The sequence below is a fragment of the Pleurodeles waltl genome, chromosome 8 (genome assembly GCF_031143425.1).
Source record: "Pleurodeles waltl isolate 20211129_DDA chromosome 8, aPleWal1.hap1.20221129, whole genome shotgun sequence".
Classification (NCBI taxonomy): domain Eukaryota; kingdom Metazoa; phylum Chordata; class Amphibia; order Caudata; family Salamandridae; genus Pleurodeles; species Pleurodeles waltl.
The window spans coordinates 774,713,522-774,740,192 of NC_090447.1; the positions used below are offsets into that span (position 1 = coordinate 774,713,522).

Below are 26,671 nucleotides of genomic sequence, written 5' to 3' on the forward strand. Positions count from 1 at the left end.
GTAGAAATTAACTTTAGTTTGTTGTAATGCCTGTGGGGTGTTGGGGAATCTTATGTACAGTTGTATTCTGCTCTGCATGACATTGAGAAATGCGTTGAAAGATCTAGAGAGGGCAATCTGTGATACCCCTCCAGCTGCTGCTATGACCCCTTGATAGCTCCCTGAGGCTAGTAGGTGCAAGAAGCAAATACCTGCACATGGGTGGGTATGCTATTGGTACTGTGTGTTGTGCGCTGCAGCATGGGTTGTAGCTCAGCTATCCAGTCAAGTATCACAGCTGAGCTTAACCTATACTTCTCATAAATAATCTCCTCAGCTTGGTCAAAAAGGGTTATGCGCACTCTGAGAATGCGCTCCTGTCTCCTCCTCTCTCTCCTCAAACCTGCCAAGACCCTCATTCTCATCGCCATGACGTAGAGTGCAGCCATTGTGGAAGAGGAGCTGAGGCATTCTGGGCCTCTTTATATAGGTTGCACCTGGTTACCACCTGGTTTCAGTTTGTGGTAAATTGCATGTGCAAACGGCCATTCTGCAAATAATCGCGAATTGTGATTTTTTTTTTATGCATCGTATTGCGAATCCATTTTTGCGTGTCGCAATCTGCGTATCGCAAATAGCGCCACGTTTTAGCGAATCGCTATCTGCGATTCACTAATCTGTATTGCAATTAGCATTTCAAAAATTGCGATTCAGTAAATCATATCGCTATTTGCGATACGCTGTTTGCGACACGTAAATTCATGTCTCATTCGCAAAAATTTGCTCTTTTTTCAATTCCTTATTTTCGCACTGCGAATGCCTTTCATACATCAGAAAACGCATTTTTGTATTCGCAAACGGACATTCGCACCGTTTGTGAATGCAAAAACGCTTAATACATCTGGCCCATGGTCCCTAATTGTCTTTTTAAGGTTAAGATTTCAAGTGCTGCAGTTCTGTGGGATTGAGTTTATTTAAATATTTGTTAAATAACACGTGTTGTAAAACATATCTCTTAAGCATAAAGTTTACAGTTTTGAAATAACACCCATGATCAAAAATATTGTTTTTCAAGAAATACATTTTTCTATATAGTCAGCCCGAAAAATATCACATACAAAAACATGCCAGGAATAGGAAAATTAATTCTCTCTCTCCTCTTTACTTCCTAGTCCCAAGGTATGTAGATGTCAGCTCGCAATCGCTTACAAAGCCTTATTGAATCTGAGTTTTTGAATGTATGCCATTATTTTGTTTTCAGGCAGCTAATAAGAGAGCCCCAGTTGGCCTATTTGCTGTGGTCTCTGACTTTCAGCCTGAAGGTAAGCAGTCAAGTCCCTCAGTTACATTGTCTTGTATGTGCCCAAGAATATGTTGCGTTAGAAAACACACTTGAACTTGGAAGAAGACAGGAGCACAGCACAATTAAGAACAATATATTGTTTTTGTTGGTTGGGTAGCAAATTGTTAACTTTGCATACTTTCAATAAATACTTGTATTAAATAATCTAACCCCGAATATGAAAATTAAATTCTCTTTTTCTTCTCATCCCTTTTTATTTCTCCTCTTTCTCAAATTCTCAATATTTCTAGGTATCAGATTTCCGTCACCAATGAACGCTCACTGTATTACATTTTCAAAATCCCATTACCAAGTTTTTATTGGCGTCAATCGAAGGTCTCTTGTGGACTAGTGGTATAGGTTTTCTAATGTCAGTCTGTGTATAAAGAAGTTAAGTGCTGCTTTCTCATATTCCTGTGTGGGTATGAGGAATTGTTCAAGCACAAGCAGGTTTTAAGATCCCTCCTTTAAATGAACTGTCAACAGTTTCCTTACTGCAATAAAAAATCACATTGTATTGTTAATAGAGAAGTACAATTAAAACCAGTGGAACAGTGGGTTGCACTTTGTCTGGTCACTACCCTTTGTCCTACCTGGCTGGGGCGACACTTTCAGGAGACTAAGCTCCTGCCAGCATAGCTCTCTAGGTCACTGAGATACGCAAACCCTCAGCCACTTCAAGGTGGTGATCCAGCGAGGAGAGGCTGGCCCTCCAGTTTAGGAATTGGGCACAAGGCTAAAAACCTTGTCCCATAAATGCATTTGTTATGAAAATAGCAGCAAGAACCAGTAAACCTTCTGGCTATTAGAGCCTTCCAGAGTGTCTGCATGAGACATGCATGACTGACAGTAGTCAAAACCGCAAGGAAACAACTGACAGGATTACAGAAGTTCAGTGTGCCAAGTGCAAGACCATAATCTGATTCTGGCATGTGTGGACTTTGTATGACACAGGAAAGCTGGCTCCAGTAAGATCTGAGGTAGGGTGCTACAACCTAAGCATCCAGTAGGTGAGCAAAAGTAGGAGGGCCAGCTCTTACTTAATTTCTTATGCCTACTTCCAAACCTGGGGTATAGGCCATCAACCGGGACTCTCCAGCCATCTGTGTCCTGCACTTTCTTTCAATCTGACTCCAAGTTTAACCCATCTCTTTGAAGTCAGTCTCAAGTCCATGGTGCCAGGTGTTGGAGGCTGGCCTGGTGTGTGGTGGGTACCCATGGTACTTACACCTTATACCAGGTCCACATATCCCTTATTAGTGTAGTGTAGTCAGTGTCTAGAAGCCAGGCTCTCTAGAGGTAGCTGTGGATCATCATCCAAGGCTTGCCTAGGAGACATGCAAAGCTCAAGCAATACCACTGTAGTCACACATAGTACTTACACACATGAAAGAAACACTCAGTGTTACAAAAATAAAGGTATTTTATGTTGGTGACACAAATACCAAAAATACCATAGAGGCTATACTCCCTTAGGAGGTAAGTAATAGACACATAATATACACTAGTATGCAGAAATAGGCATACAAACAGTTAGAACACAGTGCAATTAGTGAAAATCACAATAGTGAGAAATGGGCCTAGGGGGAGCACAAACCGTTTACTAAAAAAGTGGAATGAGTAAGTTGGTGCCCCACCTAGGTAAGTGGAGTTTGTAGAGGGGAGCTGAGAATACTAGGAAACCCCAAAGGTAAGTACCACAACCCCCTCCCCCTCAGTGACCAGGAAAGCAGGAGTAAATCGCTTTAAATTACCCAGAACACCCACTTAGGAAAGAAGAAGAATGCAAAGTTCAGAAGAGACTGCAAGACACCAACAGTGGATTCCTGGACAAGAGGACGTGTGAAAGAAGGGTACCAAGTCCAACTATCACAGCCAAGACAGGAAGGGCAGGAGCCCTTACCCACCAAGAAATGAGCCGATAGTGAGGAAGGAGGGTCAGCACTGCACCCAAGAAGACAAAGTCGAGTTCCTGGAGGGTGCAGGTGATGTCCCACGCTGGAAGGAGGATTGCAGTCTGGTTTGTGTCTTTGGATTCCACCAACAAGCCTTGGCACATGCAAAATTCACAGTTGGCAGAAAGTTGAGCTGCCAGGAACCAGGAAGGACCAGGTGGGCTCTACCGAGGAAGGGGGCTATGAAGGGGCCCTCAGCAACACAGAGAGCCCACAGAAGCACATGCAACACCCCAAGGAGTCCCACAGGATGGGGACACAAAAGTCAAAGAAGGGATCCATGCAGCCCGTCGACATTGCATTTGGTGCCTGAAGATGCAAGGGAGTGACTCCTTCACCCCAAGGGAGATTCCTACTACTTTCTGGTGCAGGCTAAAGATGGGCTGTCCTCAGAGGATGCACGACTGGGGATATGTTGCAGTTGCTGGAAGGAGCTGTGGATATAATGTTGCAGGAGGCGTCTTGCTTCTTTGTTGCAGCTTGTCGGGTCCTGGAGCATCCAGATACAGTTTCTTCAGTCAGAAGTCAAAGTGGAGGTTGCACAGGAGTCTAACAGGAGTCTTGCAAACCGAATCTGAGGAACCACCCAAGAAAGAGACCCTAAATATCCCTGCAAAGCGGATTGGTCACTTAGCTGGGTGACCACCTATCTGGAAGGGGCTCTGACGTCACCTGTCTGCACTGGCCGGTCAGATGCTGCCAGAGTTCCCTGCCAACCTTAAACCCAAGATGGCAAAACCCAGGGACCCTCTGGAAGAGCTCTGAGTACCACCCTGGGGTGGTGATGGACAGTGGAATGGTCACTCCCCTTTCCTTTTTCCAGTTTCGTGCCAGAGCGAGGACTGGGGGTCCCTGGACCGGTGTAGACTAGTTTATGCAAGGAGGGCACCAACTGCGCCCTCCAAAGCCTTACCAGTGGCATGGGGAGTCCACCCCTCCCAAGCCTGTAATACCTATTTCCAAAGGGACAGGGTGTAACACCTCTCTCCCAAAGGAAATCGTTTGTTCTACCTTCCTGGGCTTGAGCTTCTCATGAAACAGTAGGGCAGAAACCTATCTGTGAGGTGGCAGCAGCTTGGGATGCCTGGAAAACCACAGAAGGCTATAATGGCAATACTGAGGGTCATCTAAGGAGCCCCCAGAGTGCATGAAATCATACAACCAATGCTTTGCAAAAGCATTGGGGTATGATTCCAACATGTTTGATATCAAGCATACCTATGTTCTGAGTTACCATTATGTAGTTGGACATAGGTATTGACCTATGTCCAGTACACGTGTAAAAAGGCATCCCGCACTCAACAAGTCTGGGAAAATGGGCCTGGAGTTCATGGGGGCACCTCTGCTAGTGCGGGGGTGCCCTCACACACAGGTACTTTGCACCCTGCTCTCTTGGGCTAGAAGGCCTGCCATAGGGGTGACTTGTACGTGACCTGGTGCAGTGAAAAGTGGCAGTGAAAGGGTGCTTGCACCTTTTCACGCAGGCTGCAATGGCAGTCCTGCAGAACCGTTTGCTTGGGCTCTCTATGGGTAGCAAAATATATGCTACAGCATAGGGATCCCCTGGAACCCCAATGTCCTGGGTACCTAGGTACCATATACTAGGGACTTACATGGGGGGATCAGTATGCCAATTATGGGATGCTGTGCGTCGTTTTTCCTGCTCCGTGCGTTGATTCTTTGGTCGCGTTTCCTGCGAGCGTCGATTCTCAGCTGCAGAGCTGGCGGCGTGTCGTTTCTTCAGCTCAGATCTGAGTTGCGTCGATCTTTTCCCCGCACGGCGCTCTGCGAGTGGATTTCCTTTTCTTTAGGCTGCCAGCTTCTCCTTTCAGGGTCCCAGGAACTGGATGGACACCACAGGGCAGAGTAGGAGTCTCTCCAGAGACTCCAGGTGCTGGCAGAGAGAAGTCTTTGCTGTCCCTGAGACTTCAAACAACAGGAGGCAAGATCTAAACCAAGCCCTTGGAGATTTTTTCCCAAGTTGGAAGGCACACAAAGTCTAGTCTTTGCCTCTTACTCTGGCAGAAGCAGCAACTGCAGGATAGCTCCTCAAAGCACAGTCACAGGCAGGGCAGCTCTTCTTTCTCAGCTCTTCAGCTCTTCTCCAGGCAGAGGTTCCTTTTGTTTCCAGAAGGGTTTCTAAAGTCTGTGGTTTTGGGTGCCCTTCTTATACCCAATTTCTCCTTTGAAGTAGGCCAACTTCAAAGTAATATCTCTTTTGAATGTGAAATCCTGCCTTGCCCAGGTCAGGCCCCAGGCACTCACCAGGGGGTCGGATACTGCATTGTGTGAGGACAGGTACAGCCCTTTCAGGTGTAAGTGACCACTCCTCCCCTCCCTCCTAGCACAGATGGCTCATCAGGAAATACAGACTACACCCAAGCTCCCTTTGTGTCTCTGTCTAGTGTGAGGTGCAACGAGCCCAACTGTCAAACGGACCCAGACAGGGAATCCTCAAACAGGCAGAGTCACAGAAATGGTATAAGCAAGAAAATGATCACTTTCTAAAAGTGGCATTTTCAAACACAAAATCTTAAAATCAACTTTACTAAAAGATGTATTTTTAAATTGTGAGCTCAGAGACCCTAAACTCCACAGGTCCAGCCGCTCCCAAAGAAAATCTACACTTTAATCAAATTTAAAGGTAGCCCCCATATTAACCTATGAGAGGGACAGGCCTTGCAACAGTGAAAAACAAATTTAGCAATATTTCACTGTTAGGACACGTAAAACACATTACTATGGGGGTCATTCTGACCTCGGCGGTAAAAGTCGCTTACCGCCGGCCAGAAGGCCGCCATAACACCACCGCGGCCGCGGTAAACCGCCACGGTCATTCTGACCTGCAACTGGCAAACCGCCAAAAACCCGACATCCTCAATATTCCGCCACACCAAAGGTCAGCGGGAAACTGGCGATGAGCAAACCTCCACCGTCACGCCAACAGAAATACGCCCATGCCATTCCGACCCACAAATCCCCGCAGCGGTCTTTCAACCGCGGTATTCCATTGGCGGTACACACCGCCGCGCTCAAAATACACACACCTGAGACACATACACACACCACTCCCACACACCCAATCCAGTATAAAACACACACCACATCACCCACAAACCCCTACGACCACAATTGCGAGTGAAGGACAGAGAGAGAGAGCACAGCATAGAGTACACCATCACACAGAGGCAAATCACAACATCACCCACACACTTTCCACGCACAAAACACCATACACCACCACACTCACCACAATCTACAACACATACACCACCCCTCACCTCATCCACACCACCCCATGGCACCCCAAAGACACCCCAGGTTCTCTGACGCAGAACTCAGGGTCATGGTGGAGGAAATAGTACGTGTAGAGCCCCAGCTCTTCGGGGCACAGGTGCAGCACACCACCATTGCCAGGAAGATGGAGCTATGGAGCAGAATAGTGGACAGGGTCAACGCTGTGGGACAGCATCCACGCAATCGGGACGACATCAGGAAGCGGTGGAACGACCTACGGGGGGAAGGTGCGTTCCATGGTATCAAGGCACAACATCGCGGTACAGAGGACTGGCGGCGGACCCCCACCTACTCCCCCAGAATTCACAGCATGGGAGGAGGAAGTCTTGCACATCCTGCATCCTGAGGGCCTCGCAGGAGTAGGCGGAGGAATTGACTCTGGTAAGGCAAATCTTCACTACTTCATTCCCCCCACCCCACCTGCATGCCAAATCATACCCCCACCCCCATCACACCAACTCCTTGCTAATGGCTCACCATCACAACCCACCCATCCCAAAACCCAGCCCTGCATGCCTCCCCAAAGCATGGACACCCATCCCCAAAGCATGCCCACTGCACACACCCATCACCCCCACAAGCCACCGTCACAAAAGCCCCCACAAGAGAATGCCAGCACTGGGGGACACGGCCACCCACCCATTACACGAAATGCCACACACAGAAGCAATAACCATACTCTTATACCCCTGCAGGACCCGAACGCCACCACACCGCCACGGAGGGTCAAGAGATGTCCATCCCACCCCCAGAAGAGGCCCCCAGTGACGATAGCAGCTCTGTCTCCCTGGACCCTGATGACCAGCCCGGACCGTCGGGGACCTCGGGACAGTCGGTTCCCCACAGACAGCCACAGGCTACACCAGACCTAACCCCCTCTGGGAACACCAGCACAGCTCCCACCCAGCGGGCCCATGCCTCTGTCTCCAGGACACGTCAATCAGCGGTGTGTCCACCACTACAGGGCACCCAGGTTGACCCACCACCCCAACAACAACAGGGACCTGGGGGCAGTGGTAGTGGGCACACCGTCCAGGGGACAGAGGCCCAGGGGAACTGGGAGGACTGCTGTGCGACAGGGGGGGACAGGCCCAGGGAACCGACTCTCCAAGAGGCCCTCTCCTCCATCATGGGAGCATACCACCGCTTCCAGGAGACGATGGCTACGGTACTGGCCAGGTTCCAGGAGATCCAGGTCATGCAGGAGCAACAGTACATGGGGTTCAGAGAGGAACTGAGGAACATTAGTTCCACAATGGGGCCCATCGTCATGGCCCTAACCCAGATAGTCACCACATTGCGGGACCATGTGGCACCACAAAGGGCCCCTGTCACTAGCCTGGACCAGGAACAGCCTACCACCTCCGCCGGCGCTAGTGGACAGGAGGCCCCCACACAACGACGGGCCACCAGAACCCCACCTCCTGCAGAAGAAGAACCACCCCGCAAGCGGAACCTGAGATCTCACAAGAAGACAGAGTAGGATTGCAAGACCCCCGCCAGCAAACAATACCCCCTGATGTCATCCCACTGTCCCACATTGTCACCCTGTCCAACCTTGAACTGCCCCTGCTCCATCCTTCCACAGGCATATGGATAATGCACCTGTGCAACTGAGAACTGGACTCTGCCATGGACATTACTCCACCATCACCCATCCCCGTTTTACAATCATGTTCCATAAATTTAGCACTTGAATTAAATCACTTTTTGCACTAAAAAAATCTTGAGTCTGCTTGTAATTTGAACAAATGTATTAGACAGAACGGTGCCAAAATGTTCAGTTACATTGTGATGACAACATACCACTGTCACACAGCTGTAGTACATGGGCAAACAAAGCAGAGGTCACGCAGTGGGGCCCACAGCTCTGAAAACGGAAGGGAAAGTCACAACTCAGTTAACAGGAACTGGGGGGGAACTCAGACAGTAGAGAGGCAGGAGACTTTAAGTAAATGTAAAATGGCGTGGTTGATTCGTACCTGTGTGCTACTGAAAATACTGTTGTATCACTGTGTCCCTGTTGTCTGTGTCGTCCCCGTCGTCCTCCTCTTCACTCTCCACAGGCTCCACAGCTGCTACAACACCACCATCTGGACCATCCTCCTGCAGGAAAGGCACCTGGCGTCGCAAAGCCAGGTAGTGAAGCATACACCAGGCCACGATGATATGGCACACCTTCTTTGGTGAGTACATTAGGGATCCCCCTGTCATATGCAGGCACCTAAACCTGGCCTTCAGGAGGCCGAAGGTTCTTTCTATAATCCTCCTAGTTCGCCCATGGGCCTCATTGTAGCGTTCCTCTGCCCTTGTCCTGGGATTCCTTACTGGGGTAAGTAGCCACGACAGGTTGGGGTAACCAGAGTCACCTATTAGCCACACACGGTGTCTCTGTAGCTGTTCCATCACATAAGGGACGCTGCTATTTCGCATGATGTACGCGTCATGCACTGACCCACGGAACTTGGCATTTACATGGGAGATGTACTGGTCAGCCAAACAGACCACCTGGACATTCATAGAATGATAACTTTTTCTGTTCCTGTACACCTGCTCACTGCCACTGGGGGGAACCAAGGCCACATGTGTCCCATCAATGGCCCCAATAATGTTGGGGATATGTCCAAGGGCATAGAAATCACCCTTCACTGTAGCCAAATCGCCCACCTCAGGGAAAACAATGTAGCTCCGCATGTGTTTCATCAGGGCAGACAACACTCTGGACAAAACCTTTGAAAACATAGGCTGAGACATCCCTGATGATATGGCCACTGTTGTTTGGAATGATCCACTTGCCAAAAAATGGAGTACTGACAGAACCTGCACCAGAGGGGGAATCCCTGTGGGTTGGCGAATGGGGGACTTCAGGTCTGGCTCCAGCTGGGCACACAGTTCATGTATAGTGGCTCGGTCAAGTCTGTATGTCAGTATGACATGTCGTTCTTCCATTGTCGACAGGTCCACCAGCGGTCTGTACACGGGAGGATTCCTCCATCTCCTCGCAAGTCCCAGCGGACGGTGCCTAGGAAGGACAACATGGAGCACAGAGTCAAGCAACCCACAGGTACGTAACCACAGCTTGCACAGTACACGATTCGCTATGCATTGAATGGCTTGTATGAGTGGCAATGCAAGCCCTAGGCCTGTGTGATGCCGTAGAAATTCAGCCGTGTGGGCCCTTGAAATGGCGGCTGCCTGACCTGTGAAGTGTGACAATGGGATGTGAGGTCAATGCACTGGCGTGGCACACCGTGGCGGTAGGCGGTCGAAGACCGCGGCGCAAAGCAGCATTGGTTAACATAGAACCCTATGGGTCTCAGGAGCCAATGACGATGTGCGCCTGTGGTCGCGGTACGCACCGCCGAGGTACGCACCGCCGCGGGAGTGACCGCCATTTTCTAACTGCTTAATCACTCGAGACCTGATCATCCACAGGAGAGGACCTATACTGCAAGTGCTGCTGTGAACTCGGTCTGGAAGAGACAATGGCTGCTGCGACTGGGGAAAGGGCCCCTGCCTTCACATCTGAGGAATTGGATAAACTCGTTGATGGGGTCCTCCCCCAGTATGCGCTACTCTACGGTCCTCCAGACCAACAGGTAAGTACACTGGGAGCACGTAGTATGGGCTATGCCTGTGTTGAGTGGGGTGGATGTAAGATGGTGGGGAGGGGAGCGTATGAGGATAGCAACGCACGACAGATGAGAGCATGTGCCACATGGCGAGGTTGGGGAGGGGGGGCCACTCACATCGACCATGCAGAAAAGTGATTATATTTCTTTTTCCACCCTGTCCATGTCACAGCGCCCATCAGAAGATCGACATTTGGCGTGCCATCGCCAAGGACGTCCGGGCCCTGGGGGTCCACAACAGACGGGGCACCCACTGCCGCAAGAGGTGGGAGGACATCCGCCGCGGGAGCAGAAAGACCGCCGAGGCTCTGCTGGGGATGACCTCCCAACGTAGGAGGGGTGCCAGTCGTCAATTGATCCCCCTGATGTCCCGGATCCTGGCGGTGGCCTATCCCGATTTGGATGGGCGCGTGAGGACATCACAGCAGACACAAGGGGGTGAGTATCAGCACATTCTGCTATATTAGGGCACAGTGGAGGCGTCTGGGTGGGGGAGGAGGGCTGTGGGTATCTCTAGGCCAGGGCGGTTTCTGTAGGCTAGGCCCCTCCGTTAGACATGGCCCTGTGCCCCCGCCCCCCACCTCTGTAGGGTGCTAAGTACAGCTATCCATGGCCCGGGCTCACCTATGTGTGCATTTGTCGTCCATAGACTTGTAGGCCAAGTCGCAATAATTGAGTAGTGTACCCCGAGTGCGCGGCGTAGTGCAGGGGGCTTCTGTGTCTGTCCTCTCCGCCAACGGTGCCGCCAATGCATGCACTCAACATGTCTTTCTTTCTTCTCTCCCCCCTTATTTTTTGGTTTTCCTGATCATGTGTGCATTAGCATCATCAGGCGGAGGAGAAGTGGCATCGGCGCACAAGGGAGCTGCATCTCACATGGGCCCGGAGGGCCCTGCAACCGACTTGGACTTAACCGGTGAGACGGAGGGCGAGGGGGGCTCCACAACGGGGACCCGTGGAGACGTCAGCGACACCAACACGTCCTCGGAAGGGAGCTCCCTTGTGGTGGCGGCACCATCCGTGCCCACCGCAAAAACAGGTACACCCAGCGCACCAGCTCCGCCCTCCCAGCAGCCCCTCAGCTTTCGCCCCGTGCCCGCTCGGCCAGGAAGCCGGCCATCTCCTCGCCCCTGGCACCTCAGGTCCTGCCCCAGTTACCCCTGCTGCCCTCAGTGAGGAGGTCATTGACCTCCTCCGGACGCTCATTGTTGGGCAGTCTACCCTTTTGAATGCCATCCAGGGGGTGGAAAGGGAGGTGCATCGGAGCAATGCATACCTGGAGGGCATTCATTCGGGTCAGGCTGCCCATCAGCGATCGTTCAACGCTCTGGCCTCAGCACTGACGGCAGCAATTGTCCCTGTGTCTAGCCTCCCCCCTCCAACTTCCTCAACCCAGTCCCACTCCCCTGTTCCTCTGCCTATCCCAGACACACTTACAGACCAGCCTGCACACACATCAACACCCAAGGGCAGCTCATCCAGACATAAGTACCACAGATCACACAAGCATTCACCCAAGCAACATCCACATGCAGACACAGCAACACCCACTGCCTCCACTGTGTCCCCCTCCTCCTCGTCTCCCTCCTCCCTCCCTGTGACGTCTCCACTCACACCTGCATGCACACCACCATCAGCCAGTACGTCCATCACCACCACATCCACCAGAACAGTCCGCACACGTGCAGTCACCACCCCCACTACCATTTACACGTCTCCTGTGTCCTTTCCCAGTGTGTCTGTCACCCCCTCTTCCAAACCACACAAACGCAGGCAGCCACCCACCCAACAGCCATCCACCTCACGACAGCCTCCGTCACAAGCACCTGCACCCAAAGACAGCACACTTGACTCTCCTACAACCACATCCTCTTCCTCCACTCCCATACCCACTACAACTACCCGTCCCTGTCTTTCGAAATTGATTTTCTTTTCCAACCTTGACCTCTTTCCAACAACTGACCCACCCCCTCCATCTCGTAAGAGTCCAACCAGCACCTCAGCCACCACAAGCCCTGCACCTACTAGGACCATCGTTCAGGGCTATTGGAGTCCACCAGCTCCTAGGGCAGGAACATCGGCCAGCAGCAAGGGGACAGCCAGCCCACCCCCTGGGAAAAGAAGCAAAAAAGTGAAGGGCCGGTGCCACAGGCCTGAGACGGCTGCCCCCAAGGACACCAGCCTTGCACCGTCACCTGGCCCATCCACCAAGGGAGGCAAGCACCCCAGAGTTTCTTCCAAGGAGGGCAAGGGCCCCAGAGATACTTCCAAGGGAGGCAAGGGCCCCAGAGATTCGTCCAAGGAGGGCAAGGGCCCCAGAGATACTTCCAAGGGAGGCAAGGGCCCCAGAGACTCGTCCAAGGAGGGCAAGGACAGCAGGGCGAAGAAGTCCGGCAGCAGGCGAGCTGCCCAGGAGGGCCCCACCAGCGCCATTTGGGGTGTGACGGAGGACACCCATGGGCCCAGGAGCCCAACACAGGAGGGCCCCGCAAGCGATAGGTCGGATGGCGACTGAGTGGGAATGATTGCCCAGATCTGGTTCCCTAGGAACACAAGACAAGCACCTCTGAACAGGGCCCCGCCGTGAGAAGAACCGCTGAACAGGGCCCCGCCGTGAGAAGAACCGCTGAACAGGGCCCGCCGTGAGAAGCACCGCTCCGCTGGGCCCCGCCGTGAGAAGAACCGCTGAACAGGCCCCGCCGTGAGAAGAACCGCTGAACAGGGCCCCGCCGTGAGAAGCACCGCTCCGCTGGGCCCCGCCGTGAGAAGAACCGCTGAACAGGGCCCCGCCGTGAGAAGAACCGCTGAACAGGGCCCCGCCGTGAGAAGCACCGCTCCGCTGGGCCCCGCCGTGAGAAGAACCGCTGAACAGGGCCCCGCCGTGAGAAGCACCACTCCGCTGGGCCCCGCCGTGAGAAGAACCGCTGAACAGGGCCCCGCTGTGAGAAGAACCGCTCCGCTGGGCCCTTCATCTCAAGCACCGCTCCGCTGGGCCCTTCCTCTTAAGCACTGCTCCGCTGGGCCCTTCCTCTCATGCACCGCTCCGCTGGGCCCTTCCTCTCATGCACCGCTCCGCTGGGCCCTTCATCTCAAGCACCGCTCCGCTGGGCCCTTCCTCTCAAGCACCGCTCCGCTGGGCCCTTCATCTCAAGCACCGCTCCGCTGGGCCCCGCCGTCTCCTGTCAAGCACCGCTCCGCTGGGCCCTTCCTCTCAAGCACCGCTGCGCTGGGCCCTTCATCTCAAGCACCGCTCCGCTTGGCCCTTCATCTCAAGCACCGCTCCGCTGGGCCCTTCCTCTCAAGCACCGCTCCGCTGGGCCCTTCCTCTCAAGCACCGCTCCGCTGGGCCCTTCCTGTCAAGCACCTCTCCGCTGGGCCCTTCCTGTCAAGCACCGCTCCGCTGGGCCCTTCCTGTCAAGCACCGCTCCGCTGGGCCCTTCCTGTCAAGCACCGCTCCGCTGGGCCCTTCCTCTCAAGCACCGCTCCGCTGGGCCCTTCCTCTCAAGCACCGCTCCGCTGGGCCCTTCCTCTCAAGCACTGCTCCGCTGGGCCCTTCCTCTCAAGCACTGCTCCGCTGGGCCCTTCCTCTCAAGCACCGCTCCGCTGGGCCCTTCCTGTCAAGCACCGCTCTGCTGGGCCCTTCCTCTCAAGCACCGTTCATCTCAAGCACCGCTGGCCCATTGGCAGGGCCGGATCTGTGTCGGGCAGGGCTTTACGAAGCACTCTTGGCACCATGCCTCCTCCATAACCAGTGGAGTCTGTAATCCACCAGATGGACTGTGGCTTTGCACTCCCCAGGATGGTACAGTGGGCAATCCACCCACTGTAGAGACTTGTGAGACTGTGGCTTTGCACTCCCCAGGATGGGACAGTGGGCATGGAGGCCCCTCGTGGATCTGGCGTAGTGGACTCATGTGGCTGAGGTGGCCCCCCTTCCCTTCCCCCTGAGGTGCCTGTGGTTTTATTATCTGATGCCCCAGCAGTGTTCTCTCCAATGGAATCGGGTTTTGTGTGTGGGCTTTGCCCATGTGTTTATGCACATTGGCCCATGAACAATGGAATGTAGCCAATATGTGCCGGACTTTTGGACTATGTTCATATTCTTCATGTTGTGATTTATTTGTTTAAATAATCTAATATTTCACTTAAGTTCAAATATGCTTTAATATACTTCTATTTTAATGATCATTTTACTTTGTCTTTGAATTATTCCAGGGGGTTTGGGGGGTGTAAATCTGACTTGTTGCTCTGCATTGGTGTGTGGGGATTTGGGGGGGGGGGGGGGGGTCGCGTATGTGTGTGCCCGTAATCTTTTCTCCTCCCCCCTCCCCTGTGTCGTAGGTGCAGTACTCACCGTTGTCTCCTGCGGCAGCGTTCGTGCTCCTGGTAGAGGAGCAGGTAGACAATCGCTGGTAGGATGTTTAATTCGGGTTCCATGCTGTCCAGATTCCTCGTGGAGTGTATAGAGGTGAGCGTTTTCCCGTTCGTGATCTGTTTCCGCCGTGTTTTTATCGGCGGGACTCCCGCCCCGGAAAAGGTGGCGGATTGGTGGGTCGTGATAGGGTGGGCGGTACATTGTCTGCCGCCTGTCTGTTGGCGGTGACCACCGCGCTGTTTGTTTGCCCCGCCGTGGCGGTCGGAGTGTTAAAGTGGCGGGCTGTGTTGGCGGTTCCCGCCAGGGTCGGAATTCCATTTTTTTGACCGCCTGCCTGTTGGTGGGTTGGCCGCCGCTTTAACACCGACCGCCAGGGTCGGAATAACCCCCTATATGTCCTACCTTAACCATACACTGCACCCTGCCCTGGGGCTACCTGGGGTCTACCTTAGGGGGTGCCTTACATGTAAGAAAAGGGAAGGTTTAGGCCTGGCAAGTGGGTAGACTTGCCAAGTCGAATTTACAGTTAAAACTGCACACACAGACACACTGCAGTGACAAGTCTGCGACATGATTACAGAGCTACTTATGTGGGTGGCACAATCAGTGCTGCAGTCCCACTAGTAGCAATTGATTTACAGGCCCTTGCACCTCTAGTGCACTTTACTAGGGACTTACTAATAAATCAAATATGCCAATCATGGATAAACCAATTACATACAATTTACACAGAGAGCATATGCACTTTAGCACTGGTTAGCAGTGGTAAAGTGCTCAGAGTTCAAAAGCCAACAGCAACAGGTCAAAAAAAATAGGAGGCAGGAAGCAGGAGGCAAAAAGATTGAGGATGACCCTGCATAAGCAAAAAAGTCCAACAAAATCCATAGGGGAAAAATCGAGACCCTTATGTCTAACATGGCCGGCACAACAGCAGTCACTCTTGCAGGCAATGCACTGGAGGAGATTGAGGCTTTCACCTACTTGGGCAGTATCATTTACAAGCAGGGTGGTACAGACCTCAACGTCAAGGCAAGAATCAGAAAAGCAAGGGCTGCCTTCATTCAGCTAAAGAAGATCTGGAGCTCCAAAGACCTAACGCTGCAAACCTAGATCAGACTTTTTAAACCCAATGTAAAATCAATCCTTCTGTATGGAGCACAAACTTGGAGGACAACAGTTACTATAACCAACAAAGTCCAGACATTCAGCAACACCAGTCTGTGGATAATCCTTTAAATCAACTGGTCAAACACCATCAGTAACAACGACCTATGGCAGCACACTTTCCAACTCCCTGCTTACGACGAAAGCATGAGGACCAGATTGTGCAGAAGGAATACCACCACAGGGGCGATTTTACTGTACTCGAAAAGGGACAATGAATAACATCATGAAGGAGTAGCCATCATCCTGTGCAAGGGGACAGACAAATGGCTAACTGAGCGGAAGCCAGTTAATAACAGACTCATGGCAGCCAGGTTAAAAGGCAAACACATCAACACAACCATTATCTAGTGATATGCTCCAACAAATGATGCAGAGAAAACAGTCTATTACATATTCTACCAACATGTTGGAGGTGGCCCAATCTGGTTAGCTATAGCGGGCCCCAACCAGGCAGAACCTACCACTTCCATCGGGGGGGTTACACTCACTATGTAATTTGTGCTCAAACTTGGGTTGCTTGGCACTGAGCAGTCAAGGTTATCACAGAGACAATGTGTAAAGCATTGGTACAGCACTCTCACGCAATAAATATACTGAGCGTCACAAAAGAGACTTCACACGTGTGATAGGTAAACACAGTTTGTATTTCAATATACACATTAATTAGCACAATATAAAAATCATGAACTTCTGGGCATAAATCACACTTGGAAATATTACTTGCAGTATTTAGCCCAAATGCGTTAAAATTACAACAGTAGCGTGAACACTTGGAAGAAATCCTACATCATACCACCAGCACCTTTATGTGGTTGTCAGAACTAGGCCCACCATGACAACTGATATAATGCAATACCACACAGAGTTATAAGATGCACCCGAGGTCACAATGATATCAAGAATATGTACACACAGATAATTCCAACACTTTTAACAGCCCTATGGGTCAAGGCCGTGCAATTAGAACCAATGTCAAACAATAGTATCCAGCTGGCAAGAAATCACTGTGTAAAGCAGCACTGGCTGGGGGATGTAATCACTAGGAGACGGTCTCCATGCAGGCACTCCCAGATGCACATATTAACTCAGAACCGCTGCACGGTACAATGGATATCGGGCAAGTCCCTATGGAGGACACTTGCACTCACTCACGCACACACGCAGCATCGTAATGCAGTGAAACTGATATCCGGCAGGTCAGTTGGTAGCACAATGCAGACCCGTGGCCCAAACCCATCCACACCCTTTGTCTTACCTTGACTACCCCACACACACAGATGAGAAAGAAATCCATCCCCCCCCGAGATTAGGCTGCTCTCGACCAGAGTCACACTTAGTTAAGGTCCCAGGGAAGAAGGTGGGGGGGTTAGGTAGCAGGACTGATTAGGAGTCAGTTGGAAAACAAAAGGGGTTTGGCCACCACTCAGGAAATTCACCCACAGGATGTGGCACAGAAGTGGTTGAGGGCAATAGTTTGTTCAATTAAAGGATTCCGTAACATACCTTCTGGCACCATTAGTTCTGCACAGCACCCGCAGGAGACGGAAAAAAGAGCCTGCTTCTCCAGCCCAGTCAATTACTCTTGCCACCCATGCCCGGTGCAGGCAATACTACCTGGCACACGCTGTTGTCGGGGCCAGGTGAGATGAGGGCAGGTAGTTTGCCACTCAGAGGCTCCAGAAGAATGATCGATGAAGAGGGGAATGTAGCGGGGGAGCGTCCTGGAAGGCAGAGGTGCCTCTACAGGTACACGTTGTTCAGAGTTGCAACTAGGCCATCTGGGCACATTGTCGGGAACACAATGATCTGAGTCACACCAGACAATTCCGGCTTCACACACAACAATGTTTTGCAAATTCCTAGTGGGCCTCGATACAAGTCACACTAGACAGTTCCGGTCACTTACAATAAAGAGTTACCAATCCCATGCCTCCCGAGAAATGAAGCACAATGCCTGGTGTGCATTGGTACAAGTCGCACCACACAGTTGCAATCACACAAGGTCAAAAAGATGCAAATTCAGTACCTCCCTGGAAATGGGGCAAAATGCCTGGTGCTTGTTAATACGGGTTAGCCCAAACAGTTCTGGTCCCACACACCGGCACATGTTCAGTAGTGCCACCCAAGGTAGAATGAAGCACTTCTATGGTAACGCCCCCACCTCCGAGGTTCACAACATGTGATTTGGACACAGCACGTAATGAGCATGCAGTCGGAGTGACTCAGGAGGGAGATTCCGCACGATCAATGAAGCAGGTCACACAGGGTCCTGCAACCGGTGAATCTGCTCACCACCAACAAGACACTTATGTGTGCTGAGGCCCCACGATGCAGGGGCCACACTCCTTAGATGCAAACAATGCTTTTGGGACTCTGCTCCATGCAATCCAGTTTCCAAGCACAATGCTTAGTTTCATGCTCATTCCATACTGTCAGTTGGAACTCAGCAGGCAATGTAGGAACTTATGAGGGGAGTGCTTTTTGGGTTTCAGGAGCAGATGGCATGGGTTCCTTGCAGGAGGTCTTTGATGTTCCTGAGACCTCCACAAGAGAACAGGAAGAAAGCCAACAAGCCCTTGGAGAGCACACTTCAGGGTGCCACAGAGCAGCAAGCAGTTTGCAAAGGCCAGCCATGATCCAGGAAGGGTGCACAGTCCCTTTCAAGGGCAGTAATCCTCCTTGTGCACAACAGAGTCCTCTGGCAGTGTGCACCATGCAGACCAGTTTTTCCGGTCCCAACCCTCTGCAAGTGTATCTCTACCCTGCTGCAATATGCCACCAGTAGGTATACTGTAGTTTGCCTTTGAAGTTGGGGATGGATCAAAGGTTCTCCCTTTGAACCAGAGATGTCTACCCTAAATTTCAGTCCTGTCTGCCAGGGGGCTTTGGAATGCAGATCTTTAGTAGGGCCATGATCTGTGTGAACACACATGGGAATTCTTCACTACGTTTAGAAACACCCTTGGTGCAAGTGTGCACACACTGGCCTACAATGACAGACTGGACACATGTTAAAACACCATTGTGCAGGGTTGCACACATGAGCCTGCAATGGCAGGCTGGACACAGGTTGAAACACCATTGTGTAAGCGCGCACACGTAGACCTGCAATGGCAAGCTCAGCATACACTGGTAGCTCCACTTCCTAACACATCTAGGAAGGGCGCATCCACTTTCACTCTGTACTGACAGTGTGAAAGTGCCAAGGGTCCTGAGGCCACTAAAAGAGAATCAGAAAAACCCAAAGGAAAAAGGAAAAAAGTTTGGGGAAATACTACCTCAGCTTGCTAGGTCTAACACAACAGATACAAGCTGAGCTTGAAGCCATGCCGGACCGTGTCCTGAAAATTGTGATTGGGAATTTGAATGCTAAACTGGGAAATTAAAACATGAACCATGACAGAGCTGTAGGAAAGAAAGGCTGTGGAATAATGAACGACAGTGTAGAAAGTGTGTTGGAAACCAATGACAAGAAAAGACCCATAGGCATAAATGAGTAATCTTGCTATCAAAGCAGAGGAGGCAGTGAGTAGCGAAGAATGAGGGAAGCTCTTCAGGATCATTGGGATAGTCAGTGGTAAATCTTGTGCAACATACAACACCCCTAACATGGGCAAGCAAGGCAGTCTACGCACAGCACAGAAAGAGCAGGAAGCACTCTGAACCATGCACCTCATAAAGTCTTGAACAGACCAGTACCAACAAGTGAAGTGGACATCAAAGATGCAGAGACAGACTTGGATGTGAACACCACCACACCACAGAAAGAAAAAATCATCGATGTCAACTGATCTCTCAAAAACAGAAAAGCTCCAGGCCAAGATAACCTGAATGCAGAAAAGTTCAAGGCAGACCCTGAAATGTCAGCTAGGATCATCCAAGCACTGTTTTAATTGATTTGGGAGGAAAAGAAAGTACCTGATGACTGGAACCAAGGCATAATTGTCAATATTCCACAGAAGCCAGCATCAACCAAATGTTCAACTAGTATAGAATCGCCCTTCTGTCAATCCTGCGAAAAATCCTAGTAAAAATCATAATACAGCACATTTCTGATGTAATGGGCAAGCAACTAAGAAAAGAACAGGCTGGGTTCCCCAAGGGCAGAGGATGTGTTGATCAGATCCTTGCTCTATGTAACATTCTAGCACACTGCACATAGTGGCAGAGACAACTATACACCAACTACATTGATTTTGAGAAAGTCTTGACAGTATCTACCATGACAACCTCTGGAGTATCCTGAGAGCCTATGGATTACAGCTGCAGATAGTTTTCCTAGTCAAGAGCTTACAAGATAATTTTGCTTTCAGGGTGGGAAACAGTGAGTATAGCTTTGAAGTCAAGACTACTGTGAGAGGGGTGTTTGATATCAGTGTTGCTTTTCAACCTAGTCATCCACTGGGTGAGGTGACACACAACATAAGATCAAGGCAGAGGCATCAGATGGACCTTCTTCTGTACACTCGAGGACCTTGACTACATGGATGACCTAGCCTTTCTCTCACACACTGTAGGAAGTTGGCTCTGTATGTACTATTTCAAAGTAAGAAATAGCATGCACAGAGTCCAAGGGTTCCCCTTAGAGGTATGATAGTGGCAAAAAGAGATAATTCGAATGCTCTATTTTGTGGTAGTGTGGTCGAGCATAAGGCTTATCAGAGGGTAGTGTTAAGCATTTGTTGTACACACACAGGCAATAAATGGGGAACACACACTCAAAGACAATTCCAGGCAAATAGGGTTTTTGTATAGAAAAATATCTTTTCTTAGTGTATTTTAAGACCCACAGGTTCAAGATTTACAAACAATACTTTAAATGAAAGGTATTTCACTTAGGAACTTTAGGAACTTTGAATTAGCAAAATAGCAAATACAGTTTTCACACAAATGGCAATAAGCTATTTTAAAACTGGACACTGCAATTTTCAACAGTTTCTGGGGGAGGTAAGTGTTTGTTAGTTTTGCAGGTAAGTAAACCACCTACAGGGTTCAAAGTTGGGTCCAAGGTAGCCCACCGTTGGGGGTTCAGAGCAACCCCAAAGTTACCACACCAGCAGCTCAGGGCCGGTCAGGTGCAGAGGTCAAAGGGGTGCCCAAAACACATAGGCTTCAATAGAGAAGGGGGTGCCGCGGTTCCAGTCTGCCAGCAGGTAAGTACCCGTGTCTTCGGAGGGCAGACAAGGGGGGTTTTGTAGGGCACAGGGGTGACACAAGTAAGCACAAAAAGTACACCCTCAGCGGCACTGGGGGGGCCGGGTGCAGAGTGCAAACAGGCGTTGGGTTTGCAATAGGATTCAATGGGAGACCCAGGGGTCTCTTCAGCGAAGCAGGCAGGCAAGGGGGGGGGCTTCTCGGGGAAGCCACCACCTGGGCAAGGGAGAGGGCCACCTGGGGATCGCTTCTGCACTGGAGGTCGGATCCTTCAGGTCCTGGGGGCTGCGGGTGCAAAGTCTTTACCAGGCGTCGGGTTCTTTGAAGCAGGCAGTCGCGGTCAGGGGGAGCCTCTGGATTCCCTCTGCAGGCGTCGCTGTGGGGGCTTAGGGGGGTCAACTCTGGCTACTCACAGGCTCGCAGTCACCGGGGAGTTCTCCCTGTAGTGTTGTTTCTCCACAAGTCGAGCCGGGGGCGTCGGGTGCAGAGTGCAAAGTCTCACGCTTCCGACGGGAAACCTGTGTTCTTTAAAAGTTGCTTCTTTGTTGCAAAGATGCTTCTTCTTTGGAGCAGAGCCGCTGTCCTAGGGAGTTCTTGGTCCTTTTAGATGCAGGGTAGTCCTCTGAGGCTTCAGAGGTCGCTGGACCCTGTGGAACGCGTCACTGTTGCAGTTTTTCTTGAAGTGGGGAGACAGGCCAGTAGAGCTGGGGCCAAAGCAGTTGGGGTCTCCGTCTTCTCTGCAAGGCTTTCAGGTCAGCAGTCCTTCTTCGTTTTAGGTTGCAGGAATCTAGTTACCTAGGTTCTGGGAGCCCCTAAATACTCGATTTAGGGGTGTGTTTTGGTCTGGGGGGTTAGTAGCCAATGGCTACTAGCCCTGAGGGTGGCTACACCCTCTTTGTGCCTCCTCCCTGAGGGGAGGGGGGCACATCCCGAATCCTATTGGGGGAATCCTCCATCTGCAAGATGGAGGATTTCTAAAAGTCAGAGTCACCTCAGCTCAGGGCACCTTAGGGGCTGTCCTGACTGGCCAGTGACTCCTCCTTGTTTTTCTCAGTATCTCCTCCGGCCTTGCCGCCAAAAGTGGGGCCGTGGCCGGAGGGGGCGGGCTACTCCACTAGCTGGAGTGCCCTGGGGTGCTGCAACCTTTGAGGCTCACAACCAAGTGTTACAGTGCCTGCAGGGGGAGGCGAGAAGCACCTCCACCCAGTACAGGCTTTGTTACTAGCCACAGAGTGACAAAGGCACTCTCCCCATGTAGCCAGCAACATGTCTGGTGTGTGGCAGGCTGCTAAAACTAGTCAGCCCACACTGGAAGTCAGGTATGGTTTCAGGGAGCATCTCTAAGATGCCCTCTGGGGTGTATTTCACAATAAAATGTACACTGGCATCAGTGTGCATTTATTGTGCTGAGAAGTTTGAGACCAAACTTCCCAGTTTCCAGTGTAGCCATTATGGAGCTGTGGAGTTCGTGCATGACAGACTCCCAGACCACATACTCTTATGGCTACCCTGCACTTACAATGTCTAAGGTTTTGCTTAGACACTGTAGGGGCATAGTGCTCATGCACTTATGCCCTCACCTACGGTATAGTGCACCCTGCCTTAGGGCTGTAAGGCCTGTTGGAGGGGTGACTTCTCTATACCTATAGGCAGTGTGAGGTTGGCATGGCACCCTGAGGGGAGTGCCATGTCGACTTAGTAATTTTCTCCCCACCAGCACACACAAGCTGGCAAGCAGTGTGTCTGTGCTGAGTGAGGGGTCTCCAGGGTGGCATAAGACATGATGCAGCCCTTAGAGACCTTCCCTGGCATCAGGGCCCTTAGCCCCAGGGGTACCAGTTACAAGGGACTTACCTGGATGCCAGGGTGTGCCAATTGTGGAAACAAAGGTACAGGTTAGGGAAAGAACACTGGTGCTGAGGCCTGGTTAGCAGGCCTCAGCACACTTTCAAATCATAACTTGGCATCAGCAAAGGCAAAACGTCAGGGGGTAACCATGCCAAGGAGGCATTTCCTTACACGCACACACCCAAATTTGCAGGAAAATACATTTCACCTCAACACCTATGCACAGCAAGTAGGCCTGAAGATCAACACAAAGAAATCAGAAGTCATCCCAATCAACATCCCAAATCCTTCACCAATCAAGCTGGATGGAAAGGACCTAGTTATGATTGAGGAGTTCACCTACCTAATCAGTATGATCAGACATGATTGTGGGGCAGGCAGTGACATCAAGAACAGACTGAACAAGGCCAATGATGCCTTAAGGATGCTAAAGAATATGTGGAGGTCATGGCTGTCCAAAACCAAGCAGAGGTTTTCAGAGAGCTGCATTCAGCGCACACTCTTCCATGGACCAAAATATTGTGGATGACAAAAAGCGACATCACCAAACTGTCAGCCATCCACACAGCAAGCTGAGAAGAATCTTGTGCATTTTCTGTCCGCAAACCATCTCCAAACAGGAACTGATCAGATTGTGTGCCATTACTTTTTTCAGATCAGATGGATAGTCTTTGTGGCCTTCTCATTAATGTCTGTGACACTCAGTTTGAAAGAAAACAGTTCAAGTCTTGAAGTTGCACTTGTGTTGTTAAAGGTGTTAAGATCACAAGGTTGTTTCAAAGACCTATCTAGTTTAAAGTCAATAGTCTTCTTATCTTCTTAGTGCAACAATGTATCCATATTTTTTGATAATGGTAGAAGAGTACAATTCAGTTCAGAAATCTTATTTGCTGAACTTGGAAAGCTTTTTCTATTCATTACCTTTAGGAAATATTCATATTAAATATGTCATGGCCCAATTAAGAGTATCCATCCATCTGTTCATCCATCCCTCTCTCTCTCTCTTTCTCATTTCTTTAGTCCCTATACTCTTCCCTTTAGTATGTAGCTGCCTGTCTGTTCTGTCAAACATTTCTTTAGCAATTAAATTATAAAGTAGTGCTCATAGAGTGAAAAAGGAAACGTATCAATGCTTTTGATAATGGAAAACTGTGCAATTACAAACTATTGCAAACAATGTGACACATTTCTGTTAATGGGAGATGAGTACAATTAAGAAAAAACTTTTTTTTCAACTGTGAATCAATTTACTTTGTTTTGCATGCTTTCAGGATATATTCATATAAAATGAACAAATGTGCAAATAAAAAATTTAATTATGTTTCTCTTTTTCTCTTTTCCCAGTCACCTATTCACATGAATGTAGTTGCCAAAATAGTGTTTATAATTCTCATTGTGACTTTTAAGGGGTCAAGGCTGGCAGTCACACTCTGTGTGCTTAAAAAATTGTTGGGCTACCAGGTGTTTGAAGGGTTTCTTTAGTAAGGGAAAAGTAAATATGTTTCATATTGCAAAATTTGTCTGCATTTTGTATTAATCGGATAAGAATACAAATAAGGATTAAAGTAATGATTTAGGTATTGAAAACCTCATTGTAAGAAATTAGGTTGTTAGCAGTGAAGGTTGTGAGACCATCACAAGTAATATGTCCACAATTGTCTTTTTACTAGGAACCAGATACCTGATTGAAGCACTTGACTCACTCAAGGCAGCAAAGCAGAGCAGTCCAACGCCTACTCATGGGAGCCGGTGGGATAGTAAACCCAGCTAGCCAGTTGGCTACAACTCTCAACATATTATTGTCCAATCTGTGCCTTTTCTTACAAAAAGGAACATATTTTTCTTACACTCACGACTAAATACAACACATTAAACCACAAATTTATACAATCAGGTAGAGGGAAATAGCTGTAGTGATACCGTCATATCACATTAGACCGCTAGTAGGACCATAACCTTATAATCACTATACTTCCCAATAATACTTGATGTTACACCACAGAATAAGGAGGAGTCACTATCACTAAGGCAGGCCTTCTGCCTTTGACAGGATGTCTCCATATCAGTAAAACTATCCACATAATATAATTCACCAATGTCATACCACTGAAATCAATGGAGACAGTACCAGAATTTAATGCATGTTATGACCCACCATTGAAGTCAAAGGGGGTAGTACCAACAGTCAGCAGCATTCATTATTATTTTAAAGCTTGAATTACTATTACCATTACTACTGTGAATAAAGCATTGAATTGAATGGCATGTGTCCCAGAGGGTTTCTTGTACTTTTATTAATCTGCTGTTGCAGGTGTAGGACCAACCAATAGGAGTCCTTACACTCCCAAGCACACGTACAAAATTACAGGCTTAGCGAGAGCTTAGAAACTGAGAACAGCCTCTACAAGTCTTTTATCCCATGACCTAGGAGAAACAATGTCACTTTTCTTGAGGAACTTTATGAGAGTTGCTAGAATCCCTGTAGCCCCCAAGTACATTTAAACAGACATTAGTGTTGTCACTGCCATTGTGATGCACCATAGACCAACAATATGGAGATGTTGAGCCCTTTGTAAGGGCTTATGCGGTGCTTTAAATTTCAAAGGGATGAAAATTGAAGTAGCCACTTCCCCCATGGGCAGGGATACGTTTTACTTTTGTAAAATGACCTCACACCGCATTATCACTTTTTCACTGGTGCCCCAATACCACTTGGGAAACCCATATGTCTTTTCTTTTCTTTCTTTTAAATGGGGCAGCCCTGGGAGCCCACTCTTGCACTCCCTAATTAGCTCCCGCACTGCATAGCTCTGAGGGAGCCAGCGCAGGAACCAGCTTTGTTCCTTTCCTGCTTTCATGGAGTGCAGTTCGGAACAGCTTACTGTTGCTCCAGTCCCTACCCAGAAACAGGCACCAGTCACGCTCTGTGGCCTCTAGTCTGCCTCAGTGCCTCTGAGCACCTCATCATGGATCCCGAGAGGATGGAGTCCAATAGGACAGTTTCCTATATGTCAGGCCATGAGGAATGTCTCCCAGAGACCAAAGGTTCGTTAAGGAGGGGGCCTCACACACACACTCCCTCTCCATCAGTATTAACAATTTGTGTTTCTGCCAACCCCCAGGGGCTTGCCCCCCCGGGGGAAAATAAAGAACTTTCCATGAAGTGCCACACTCTTCATTCTCTGCCTTCACTCCCCAGAGGACCAGGCCATATCCAGGGCACTCGTTTTTGGACTCATTTTGCTCCTGGTGGTCAGCCCTAGCCATCTGGCCCTTTTTGCCAGACCTATTGACCTTTGAAGGGCTTATTTTAGAGATCTGGGTTTTCATGTTCCCAGCACCAGAGCTATCCTGTGTCTGGCTCCTTGTGCTTTTCTCCTGCTTCTGGAGGCTTCTTGCACAGCTGCTCCACAGCCACAAAGCAATTCATCCTCACTGCCACATTCTGCAGGCTCCACAGCCTTGTGGCTTTTTGCAGGGCATCTGTTTAACAGTGGAGTCATGGGTCAGCCCACAGTCGTTTCAGGGGAACCATCCAGGATTCCCCAACAAGCCCATTCACCTAACTGTTCTCCAGGAGGGGAGCAGTGCCACTGGCCAGTGAGAGATCCATCTTAGTCCTGGGGACCATCTGGAGTCAATGTCCCAAAGTCCAGTCTTCTCATCATTCTCTTCCTTTTGCAGGAATTTTTAAGTGTGGGGATAAAGTCCTAGAAACCAAGTCCCCTTGCCATTCCTAGGGTGCCACATTATCATTCCAGCCCTGTTCCAACCCTTCTTCACACCATTCTGGGACACTCCAATAGGGTGACTTCAAGTTATCAGTGGAAAAAGCTTCCCTGAGAGCCTCACCTCTGTCACTAGCTGACACAACTGCCTGAGCCCTTCCCATCAAAACTTCAAAGGTGAGCCCCTCCTGTGT

General features: G+C 50.0%; 1 long non-coding RNA gene across 1 annotated transcript in view; it reads left to right on the forward strand.

The window, feature by feature from the left end:
* The window catches only part of LOC138249163 (uncharacterized), a 108,776-nt gene extending 83,784 nt beyond the window's left edge, over positions 1-24,992 (forward strand). The window contains exons 2-3 of the long non-coding RNA XR_011194754.1: positions 1,241-1,301; positions 24,420-24,992. This is a non-coding gene — a long non-coding RNA (uncharacterized lncRNA). The remainder of the gene's footprint in view (positions 1-1,240; positions 1,302-24,419) is intronic.
* The last annotated feature ends 1,679 nt before the right edge of the window (positions 24,993-26,671 follow it).